The sequence below is a fragment of the Miscanthus floridulus genome, chromosome 4, assembly GCF_019320115.1.
Source record: "Miscanthus floridulus cultivar M001 chromosome 4, ASM1932011v1, whole genome shotgun sequence".
Taxonomy (NCBI): Eukaryota; Viridiplantae; Streptophyta; class Magnoliopsida; order Poales; family Poaceae; genus Miscanthus; species Miscanthus floridulus.
The window spans coordinates 40781547-40793933 of record NC_089583.1 but is presented as its reverse complement, the minus strand read 5'-3'; positions in this window follow the sequence as shown (position 1 = coordinate 40793933).

Below are 12387 nucleotides of genomic sequence, written 5' to 3'. Positions count from 1 at the left end.
TCGTATGACATCAAGATCAAGTTGTGTGTGGAATTTGAAGTGAGGACTCTAATACTATAAAATTGGTAATTAGTAAAGCTCACCTTGGAACAAGAGAAATCACAAAGGATATTTGGAAGTTGCCCGAGAGTGGTTTGGGGTTACATGAGAGTTAATCAAAGGGCCTGTCAACACCATGGGATCAGTGAGTATGTTATTTGGAGTAAAGTTAACAAGTGTGCAAAGTCAAGTGGAATTCATATCAAGATGATGGAACTACTCGAGAAAGTGAAGAGGATCCAATGGTAGTGTGTATTCCAGTGTCTTTGATCACTATCTTCCGAATCTCGAGGACAAGATTCATCTTAAGGGGGGGTAGAATTGTAACACCCTAAAATTTGCCGCTTTTCGAATAGAGATAAATTGGTTTAATTATGTATTTTTGTGCTCATGAAAACCTATGAAAATAATACTTTTTTTTCATTAAATTAAAATTCATCATAAGTTGTAGCAACATCGTTGATGCATTCATGCTGGTGCATATGATTTAATGTACTGAGTGCTTTTGATCCAAAACTAAAAAATAATTCAAATTTCATTTAAAAAGGATTTACAAAAAAAACATTGAAATAAAAGAAAAAGAAATAAGAAACATCACCTCTCCTAGTTGTAGCCGCACAGCCCAGCGTGTTTCCTCCCGTAAGCACAGCGGCCACCGTCCGGCCAGCACCAGACGTCAGCCCCATCCTCTTCCTGGTGCCGTGCAGGAGCCGGAGACGGTCTCCGTCCGATGGAAACCGCCGCCGCCTCTGTTTTCTACGAGATTCATGTGATCCCCACGCCCAACCGTCCCTATAAGAGTCTAAGCCCTTTCCTTGTCCGTGGTTTTGCATCTACGCCGCCAGAAACTGCCCTTAGCCTTGCTTTCCGCCGATCGTGATCTCGCCGATCTCGACGACAACCGCTGCCGCCAAAGACCTCACATGCTGCTTCATCGTCGTGCCTAGACGATCGTTGCCGAGTCCCTCCCTTCCCTGCCTGCACGAACACAGCAGCAGCAGGCAACCTCTTTGCCATGGCCACATACGTCCAGATGGAGGAGGCCAGAGGTACAAGATGATGTATTTACAGTTTTTCCACAGATCGTTAATCCTTTACCGTTTCATCGTCTTAAGTCTGTTTCAAGCAATTCTAGTTGCGTTTCGTAATTTTGTGCTCTACGCAGTAGTAGTAAAGTTTATCATGTCAGTTAATTATGAATTTATTAACCTAATACTAATTACATTAATAATTAGTTAATGGTTTCCCAATTAAAAACAATCAATTTAATTTCGTTCTTGTTCTTTTACGACCGTGCTGATCATGAGGTACACATTAGTAGGAAACTTTATCATGTTTCACATCTTTGAATTTTATAAGTAAATATTAATTTGATTTGTGCTTATGCAATTGAGTTTCTAATTAAAAGTAACATAGGCATATACTTCGGTCTTTTATAAATTATTGTAAATCTAATTAATGTGCAACTAGCTTTCTAAATTAATTAAAAGCAATATAGGTTTTCCACGTCGGCCTTAATAAATGAATATTAAACTGGTTATATCAATTTAAATATATGTTTTGATTATAATTTGTTTAACTGAACCCACGTCATATTCAGTTATAGTGTAGATGATCTTACATGTTCTTTTAATTTGAAAAGTTAAAGTTTATTTTGATTAAATAATACATGCACATCCGCTCCTTAATACATTATTAATTATTCCATTGATAAATCCTAAACTGATGTAATGCTTACATCATTTTGGTTTTCCTTTTAAAAATAATAAATGCAAGGGCTTATACGTGCTATATATGTTTTGAATATATACTCTCACTTGTTATTATATCTTTGTAAGTCAAAATTTAATTTGCATAAATGATATCAAAATAACTATAATTAAGATATGAATAGTTTATCTTAGTTTTCTAAATCTAATAACTCAAGTATAAAATGACTTAACTCAATTTAGATATTTCTCTGAGATATCTTATACATGTTTTATAATCATTAAAATAAATAAAGCATATCGATAGACGTTTTCGTTTCACCATAGGTCTGATTAGTGTGATTTTAGCGTTTGTGTGATCGTAGCAATGTGTAGGCTAGTTTTCAAACCTTTTTATTGATTGGTGTGTTGTTCTAAATTTTCTATGTTTGCTATGCATGTTTGATCGGATGCTTGTGTGGTGTTCTTTTATCATGTCCAGTCGGTGAGATTTGCGTCGGTGATCTAGAACAGGTTGGTGAGCAAGAAGCAGTTCTTTGAAGGTTTGGACTCGAAGAAGGATCTGAGTTTAAGGCAAGTATAGCTAGGGACCTTCCTTGTTGTCCTATTCATGATGCTCACTAAAATACATATGCATGTGTCTTCCTTGCTACCTATGGTGGGATTTCCTAGCTTTTGAATACTCAATTACCTTGTCACCCTAGGAGGTTTGCATTGGGTAGTTCTATTGCTAGTGCAACAATCATGATCTTGAAACTTGATTAATGAATATGCTATAAACATAAACAAGATGACTTTTTAGCAACAGAAGGACTTGTCTTGTAACTGATTATCCGGGATTAACGTACAGCTGTGAGGGCTATATGGCTCTGGCTCTAGTTGCCTGAGAAACCCTTTTCTAGCTGGTTAGAGGTCTGCGAGTTGGGTATAGGACAGCCTCTGTCCTGTTGAGCCTAGCTATGGAAGCGGCCTTTTATATTATTGGAAGGGGGTTCCTATATCTGATGACTTTGCGGCCCTGGCTGGTTAGATGAGCTCTTGGGTGGCTTTATATGGTTTTTGGTGTTTTGGGAGTAATTAACCCACTCATTTGGAAAACATGACTCACAGTGAAAGTGCACACCTCTACGCAGAGTTAACAAACTGGTATCATTTGTAACGCCCTAGAGTCCAAATGGCTCAGATCCACTCTGCACGCTGAGCGAACCACACCTACCACCATCCCACTTACGCTTTCGTCCTCGCTTCGCGTAAAAGGATTAACCCGGGGATGGTGGGATGGACTCTAGAAGCCTTATATGTTGGTCTATCCCACCTTTAACAACCAAGGTGGGACTAAACTCTCTACAATATCTCATTAACTTGCATATGGGTCACTATTGGCCAAATTCCAAACTAGGCCGGATGTCACATACACCTCCCTCAAAGGAACCGACATCCTCGTCGGCCCAACGCACCCACAATCGGGCAAACGATGACCAGGAACGTTCCCTCTTAGCACACGCAACCGTGCGCCCAGTGCTGGCACATGTGCCATGCCGTGCACCCCGTAGGGCCTACACGCGCAATGAACCCCATGTCCGCGCCCCTAGCCCGCACGCGCCCGTGGTCGCGAAGGTCAGCTCTGATACCATTTGTAATGCCCCAGAGTCCAAATGGCTCAGATCCACTCTGCACGCTGAGCGAACCACACCTACCACCATCCCACTTACGCTTTCGTCCTCGCTTCGCGTAAAAGGATTAACCCAGGGATGGTGGGATGGACTCTAGAAGCCTTATATGTTGGTCTATCCCACCTTTAACAACCAAGGTGGGACTAAACTCTCTACAATATCTCATTAACTTGCATATGGGCCACTATGGGCCAAATTTCAAACTGGGCCGGATGTCACATACAGATAAACTGGTATACTAGCCGTGCTCACGGATACGAGCGACCTTGGAACACTTACTTTAAGGGATAATGACTTTTACTTGTTAAGATGATCATTTATGTTAATTGTTTAAGATATTGATTATTCATGTTCATTGATCATGTGTAAATGGGTTTTGCTACTACCTTGATGCTAATAAATGCTAAATTGGATGATCAATTAATTGCTAACCGCAGTAAACCAGTGTCAGCTTATTGAGCCTCATAAACCCCTGGCTATATTTGTTGAGTTCGACATGGACTCACTCTTGCAATTTCCCCCACACCTCAGGACGAAGTTCAGATTGCTAGTTTTCAAAGGAGTTAGGCTTGTGATCAACCAGTCAGTTTGGATCTAGTGGAGTGGAGTCTACACCCCGGAGATCAGAGTTGTTTATCCATTGATTGCTTTCTAAGGTTATCTCTTTTGCTAAGTTCGCTATATATTAAGCATTATGAATTGATACTGCCCCTTCATTTGTAGCTATATGTGAGATTTGATTTCCAGGGCTCACATATGGTGTGCATTTGGCTTTGTCCTTGAAACCGGGTGTTACAAATATTTTGTTGGAATTTTGTTGTGTAGGCCCATGAGCGGTGCTTTTTCTTTCAGTGGATCGACGGTGCAGACAAGTTTGACCCTAGGTACCTCATTTTTGACGATTGGTGGAGAGGGCAACATCCACGAGAGCACTTCGAGCGGTGGGTTCCACCTCCCCCTAACCCCTCTCCAATGACGACTAAGGAGAAGCACTTAGCCGCAGTTAGATGACTCAAGGAACCTCCTCTGTGCGATTGCAGAGATCGAGCTGTGATAAACCCTGAGAATACATTGGAGTTTGTGTGTCCAAACAAGCATGAAGTAAGTGCAAAGTGTATGTGTTGAAATATTGAGCTATGTGTTCATGTACTAATGTCACCTTATTTAGGTGTTTTTAATGGCGAAGTGTCATTTCAAGGAGTGGTTGTATGGTCCTAAGAACCAATGGTCGGAAGAACCACCAAAGGTTAAGGAAAAGAAGAAAGAATGGGTAATTTACAAAGCACCTCCTGTCATGTGCGAATGTGGTGTTAAATCTAACTATGGCCTAGTCCCTTCGAAGCTTGGAATAGGCCATTATTGCGGCCATATGGTTGACTATGATGAGATTGGTTATTTTTGTGGTAAACATAAAATCGTATTTTTTCTTTTGCTAAGACATATATGATATAATTTTTCGTTTGAACAGAGCACTAGGAAATGCAGGTGGGAATGTTATGATGGTCAAACTAAGTTCTTAGATGAACTGAATGGGAGGTAAGTAATTGCACAGAAGAGGGGATATGGACCTGACTATGTCAACCTATTTCTTTAAACATCACAAAGACAAGATACGTGAGTTTGCTAAACAGCGCGGTATTCGTAACCCGATCGATGTTGGGCTTGACAAATGGGGATTGGAGAGACAGAGGGTGTTAGAGGAGGAGAGAGCAAGCAATGAGGCAAGGGAGGAGACAGGAGTATAGATGCATGTCTTGAACGAGCATGTTGTTGCATTATGTGCCAGTGAGTGCTTGAAAGTCATTTTTTCGTTGCCTGATTTTAAATATAATATAATCGTGTTGCTAACTGATTGCATTTTATACATGAAGGGATTGGATGCAGCGAGGACCATGACGAAGAGGTGGCTCATGCAAGGTATGAGGAAAAGAAGTTAGATGAGCACAGAATGCGAGTGGGTCGCACCGTTAAATCACCAATTGTGTTGTCTGATGAGAGGGACAAGGATGAGGATGACACTGCCAGACTGAGCGAGCTCATCGCTCTAGTAGAGGTGGGCTTACAAGCGGAGGAGGCTGAGGACGACACTAGCAGACTCAGCGAGCTCATTGCTCTAGCAGAGGCAGGCATGCTGAAAGGTCCTAATGGCTAGAGGGGGGTGAATAGCCTAATAAAAATTTCTACAACAACACTTAGCAAACCGGTTAGATAATAATGAGGCGAAGCAAGTGTTGCGCTAGCCTACTAAAATTGCAAGCCACCTACCACAATTTTAGTTGATATAGTTTCTATCCACACAATAGCTATGTCACTACACTAAGTTAGTGTGCTCTCAAAGGCTAACTAAAGAGCCACACTAACCAAACTAACAAGCTCTCACAACTAGCTACACTAAAGAGCTTGACAACTAGTTTGCGGTAATGTAAAGAGAGTGAGCAAGAAGGTTATACTGTCGTGTTGAGGAAGGAGCCAATCAATCACAAGAATGAATAACGATAAAGACCAATCACCTCGGAATCAAATGATGAACACAATGATTTTTTTACCGAGGTTCACTTGCTTGCCGGCAAGCTAGTCCTCGTTGTGGCGATTCACTCACTTGGAGGTTCACGCACTAATTGGCATCACACGCCAAACCCTCAATAGGGTGCCGCACATCCAACATAAGATGAGGATCACACAAGCCACGAGCAATCCACTAGAGTACCTTTTGGCTCTCCGCCGGGGAAAGGTCAAGAACCCCTCAATCACCACGATCGGAGCTAGAGACAATCACCACTCTCCGCTCGACGATCCTCACTGCTCTAAGCCATCTAGGTGGCGGCAACCACCAAGAGTAACAAGTGAATCCCGCAGCGAAACACGAACACCAAGTGCCTCTAGATGCAAACACTCAAGCAATGCACTTGGATTCTCTCCCAATCTCACAAAGATGATGAATCAATGATGGAGATGAGTGGGAGGGCTTTGGCTAAGCTCACACAGTTGCTATGTCAATGCAAATGGCCAAGAGAGTGAGCTTGAACTGGCCATGGGGCTTAAATAGAAGCCCCCACAAAATAGAGCCGTTGGGCTCCTCACTGCACTAAACACGGGCCGACCGGACGCACCGGTCAGATTGACCGGACGCTGGACCTCAGCGTCCGGTCATGCGATGCATGCCATATGTCCCCTCTCTTCAAATACTGAGCGCTCGATCTCAACGGTCATGAGATGACCAGACGCAGCAGCTCAAAGTGACCGGACGCTGAACCCTAACGTCTGGCCGTTTCTAGTAAGCATCCAGAGACAACTTTTCACGACCGGACGCGTCCGGTCATGCTCGACCGGACTCACCCAGCGTACGGTCACTAGGCACTTCCCTTGTGCATGATCATGTCAGTGTGACCGGACGCAACCAGCCAGCGTCCAGTCATTTCAGCGCCAGCGTCCGGTCGATGACCGACGCTGTGCTTTTTCTGCTGCTACCGACCGGACACGCCGATCCTTCAGAGACCAGCGTCCGGTCACTTACAGTGATCTCCATCTTTTCTGTCTAGGGCGCCGGTGGCACCGTCGGACTGTCTGCACTCTATGGGCGGACACTCCGTCGGTGAAGCTCCTAACCCTTGCTCAAATGTGCCAACCAACAAGTGTATCACCTTGTGCACATGTGTTAGCATATTTTCACAAACATTTTTAAGGGTGTTAGCACTCCACTAGATCCTAAATGCATATGCAATGAGTTAGAGCATCTAGTGGCACTTTGATAACCGCATTCTGATACGAGTTTAACCCCTCTTAATAGTACGGCTATCGATCCTAAATGTGATCACACTCGCTAAGTGTCTCGATCGCCAAAAAAATGGCTCCTACCATTTATACATTTGCCTTGAGCCTTTTGTTTTTCTCTTTCTTCTTTTCAAGTCCAAGCGCTTGATCATCACCATGGCATTGCCATCATCATGATCTTCACAATTGCTTCATCACTTGGAGTAGTGCTACCTATCTCATAATCACTTTGATAAACTAGGTTAGCACTTAGGGTTTCATCAATTCACCAAAACCAAACTAGAGCTTTCAATCTCCCCCTTTTTGGTAATTGATGACAACCCTTTCACAAAGATATGAATTGAAATTCAATTGAATCCATGTTGCTTGTCCAAGCATATTTACTATGTGTAAAAGGATATGGACAAGTTTCATGAACTCCATATGGTAGCAATTGCTTCCCCTACATATGTGCTAAGAGTTTGGATTATAGCTTGCACATATGCTTAGATAGGAAATATAGGAGTCAATGTCTACCAAATGATGCTAAGGTATAAAAGATGGACCTTTGAAGCGTGATAACAATCGGAGTGCACCAATATACCATCCTTAGCATCATGGTTAGCTTGATACCACTTGGAAACAACACTTGGAAATGAAATCATTAGATATCCTATGCATGTTAGTTTTTCATTTCATCATTCAAACCTACAACTAGCATACATCACACAAGCATAGATATTGAAATTTAAAACTTGTGCCATGCAAGCAAACATATGAAATGCACATTCAAATGCACCATACAAGTTCATGAGCTTGCTCCCCCTACTTGTGTGCTCAAAATTTTTAATTGATCCATTTCCTTTGTCATATCTCTCCCCCTATGTCAAGTTCTCCCCCTTTGTTGCCTTTTCATGATCTTAGTACACTAATATCATTGTTTTTCTCCCTATGTACTAATATCACTAATATCTTTGTTTTTCTCCCCCTTTATCATCAATGACCACAAAGGTTCAAAATGTAGATAGGTTGAAATTATCAATGTCAATCAATGGGGTGAGGATCATTTTCCCAAATTTGGTCCAATCTAGAATACTTGCCAAAGACATTTAACTCGGTTTGATCCAAGGACAAGCTTCTTCACACCTCCAAAAAGGGTTATCTTGTACCATGTTGAGTTAAACATTTAGAGCTCATTTTATAGATTAAACACTAGGTTTACAAGCCCACATACATGTCATATGCTACCACTAGATCAAAATAAATATAGAAGCAATAGTGGTACCATACAATCATCAAATTCATTTGATTTTTATGAATGAGCCTATTAAATGTGAAAGATGTCTAGATGCACTAAACATGTCCTTAGCAAGAATGTATGCCATGCCAATCAACTTTTACCTTGGATTGCTCGAAGGAGAGGCATGCCATATAAGTGGGGGGGGGGGCGCATCAACACATATTCGAGAAATCCAATATGTTCAACTCATTCCTTAGCCTGCAAAACCTTTTCTCATCCAATGGCTTGGTGAATATATCGGCAAGTTGATCTTCGGTGCCTACACTCTCAATGCAAATGTCCCCTTTTTGTTGGTGATCTCTTATGAAATGGTGGTAGACATCAATGTGCTTTGTTCTTGCATGTTGAACCGGATTGTTGGTCAACTTGATTGCACTCTCATTGTCACATAGCAATAACACTTTCTTGAACTTGATTCCAAAGTCACTCAAAGTGGCCTTCATCCAAAGTATTTGTGCACAACAACTACCGGCGGATATGTATTCGGCTTCGGTGGTTGATAATGCAACACTATTTTGCTTCTTTGAAGACCATGAAACAAGTGATCTTCCCAACAATTGACATGTGCCCGAGGTGATCTTCCTTTCAACCTTGCATCCTGCATAATCTGAGTCGGAGTAACCAACTAGCTCAAACTTTGCTCCTTTGGGATACCACAAACCAACATTTTGTGTATGCTTCAAGTACCTCAATATTCTCTTAGTAGCCTTCAAATGACTTTATCTTGGTGAGACTTGAAATCTTGCACACATGCATACACTAAACATGGCATCTGGCCTTGATGCGGTCACATAGAGTAGGCTTCCAATCATAGACCGATACAATTTTTGATCCACCATATTGCCACTTGCATCACTATCCAAGTTACCATTTGTTCCCATTGGTGTGCTAATGACTTTGCTATCACTCATGCCAAACTTCTTGATCATGTCCTTGATATACTTGCCTTGACTTACAAATATACCATTCTTCAATTTCTTGATTTAAAGACCAAGGAAGTAACTGGACTCTCCAATCTGGACATCTCAAACTCATTAGCCATCATCTTTCCAAACTCATCATAAAAGTCTTGATTGGTTGATACAAATATGATATCATCAACATAGATTTGCAACACAAATAAATCTCTTCCAATCTTCTTGATGAAAAGAGTGGTGTCAACCTTGCCCATTATGAACCCTTTAGAGAGTAGGAAGTCCCTCAATCTCTCATACCATGCTCTAGGTGCTTGCTTTAAGCCATACAATGCCTTCTTCAACTTGTACATATGGTCGGGCTTCTTGTCATCTTCAAAACCGGGAGGTTGCTCAACATATACTTCTTCATTGATGTAACCATTGAGAAATGCACTCTTGACATCCATTTGATAGAGTTTGATGTTGTGGGCACAAGCATAGGCTAGCAAGATTCTAATTGCTTCCAATCTAGCAACCGTGGCATATGTTTCTCCAAAGTCAAGACCTTCAACTTGTGTATAGCCTTGTGCTACCAATCTTGCTTTCTTCCTTACTACTATCCCATCTTGATCTTGCTTGTTTCTAAAGACCCATTTGGTTCCAATAACATTGTGTCCCTTTGGTCTCTCTACTAATTCCCATACTTGATTTCTTGTGAAGTTATTCAATTCTTCAGGCATAGCATTCACCCAATCAATATCCTTCAATGCTTCATCTATCTTCTTTGGTTCAACGGATGACACAAATGAGAAATGCTCACAAAATGAAGCCAATCTTGATCTAGTTTGCACACCTCTTGAAATATCACCAATGATAGTGTCCAATGGATGATCCCTTGCAACATTGGTTGGTTGGAGGATTAGAACTTGATTGCTTGCACTCGCTTGATCATTGGGTTGAGATGATGTACTAGCCACTTGATCTTGTTCATTGTCATGAGAGCCACTTGTGCTAGCTTGATTTGTATCATCTTGCACATTTGAGTTAGAAAGCACTTGTACTTGATCATCTTCATCATCATTCACTTACCTAGGCCTCAATTCACCAACATCCATATTCTTCATGGCATTTGAAAGTTGAATGCCTCTAACATCTTCCAAGTTCTCATTCTCTACTTGTGAACCCTTGGTTTCATCAAATTCAACATCATGAACTTCTTCAAGAGTACCACTATCCAAATTCCAAACTCTATATGCTTTGCTTGTAGTGGAGTATCCAAGTAGGAATCCTTTATTACATTTCTTGTCAAACTTGCCCAATCTAGTGCCTTTCTTCAAAATATAGCATTTGCAACCAAAGACCCAAAACTATGTAATGTTGGGCTTTCTACCATTCAAGAGCTCATATGATGTCTTCTCTTTCAATGGGTGACAATAGAGGCGGTTGCTACAATAGCAAGCCATATTGATAGCTTCAGCCCAAAAAGATTGACTCACATTGTACTCACTAAGCATAGACCTTGCCATATCAATGAGTGTTTTATTCTTCCTCTCAACAAGGCCATTTGATTCTGGAGTGTACTTGGCTGAGAATTGATGTCTAATTCCAAATTCATCACACAACTCATCAATGCTAGTGATCTTGAACTCACTACCATGCCACTTCTAACTCTCTTGATGGTTGTTTCAAACTCATTGTGAGTGCCCTTGACAAATGATTTGAATGTTGCAAATATGTCACTTTTGTCCACTAGAAAGAATACCCAAGTGTATCTAGTATAATCATCCACTATCACAAAGCCATATTTGTTACCATCAATGCTTGTGTATTGTGTTGGCCCAAACAAATCCATATGCAATAACTCAAATGCTCTACTAGTGTTCATCATGCTTTTCTTAGGATGGGTGTTTCCAACTTGTTTGTCGGCTTGACAAGAGCTACAAAGCTTATCCTTTTCAAACACAACATCTTTCAAGCCTCTAACCAAGTCATGCTTAACCAATCTATTCAATTGTTTCATTCCAACATGACCAAGCCTTCTATGCCATAACCAACCCATGCTAGACTTAGTGAACAAGCATGTAGATAATCTAGCTTCACTAGCATTGAAATCAACCAAGTATAGATTCTCATATCTAAAGCCTTTGAAGATCAAGTTAGAGCCATCTACACTTATGATCTCTACATCATCTACCCAAATATGCATTTGAATCCAAGATCACATAATTGAGCCACGGATAGCAAATTAAAGTTCAAGCTCTCTACTAGCAACACATTGGATATGCTCATATCATTGGATATTGCAATCTTACCAAGCCCTTTGACCTTGCCTTTGCCATTGTCACCAAATGTGATGCTATCATAACCATCATTGCCATTGGTGTTGATTGAGTTGAACATTCTTGCATCACCGGTCATGTGTTGAGTGCACCCACTATCAAGAACCCAATGCCTTCCTCCGGCTTTGTAATTGACCTACAAAAGAAGATCAATTCTTTTTAGGTACTCAAACTTGCTTCGGTCCTTGAAGGTTAGTCACTAAGCTCTTTGGTACCCAAATGGCTTTCTTCTTTGAGCCCATCCATGGTTTACCAATGAACTTAGCCTTCACACCATTTTTGCCCTTAGTAAGCACATAGAAGGAATCAAGCTTAATGGAGGATACATTAGCTTGTGGCTTCTTGTTCATGCACTTTTGATCTACATAACCAACTTGCTTGCAACTAGTGCAAAACTGACCATTGTTCTTCACAAAACTAGTCTTGTGAGGAGCAAAGGCCGCCTTGCCTTTCTTGGGGGTATAGCCCAATCCCTCTTTGTAGAGAGAAGCTCTTTGGCTACCCAAGCACATAAGCAAGCAGTCCTCACCACCATAGGCCTTAGCCAAGGTGTGAGTGAGCTTGTTGACCTCCTTCTTGAGGTTCTCATTCTCAACCATTAGTGAGGCATCTGAGTGAAACCATCACTACTAGATGAGATGGAAGTAGAAGTACTACAAGAAGGGTTCGTGGGAGCAACAA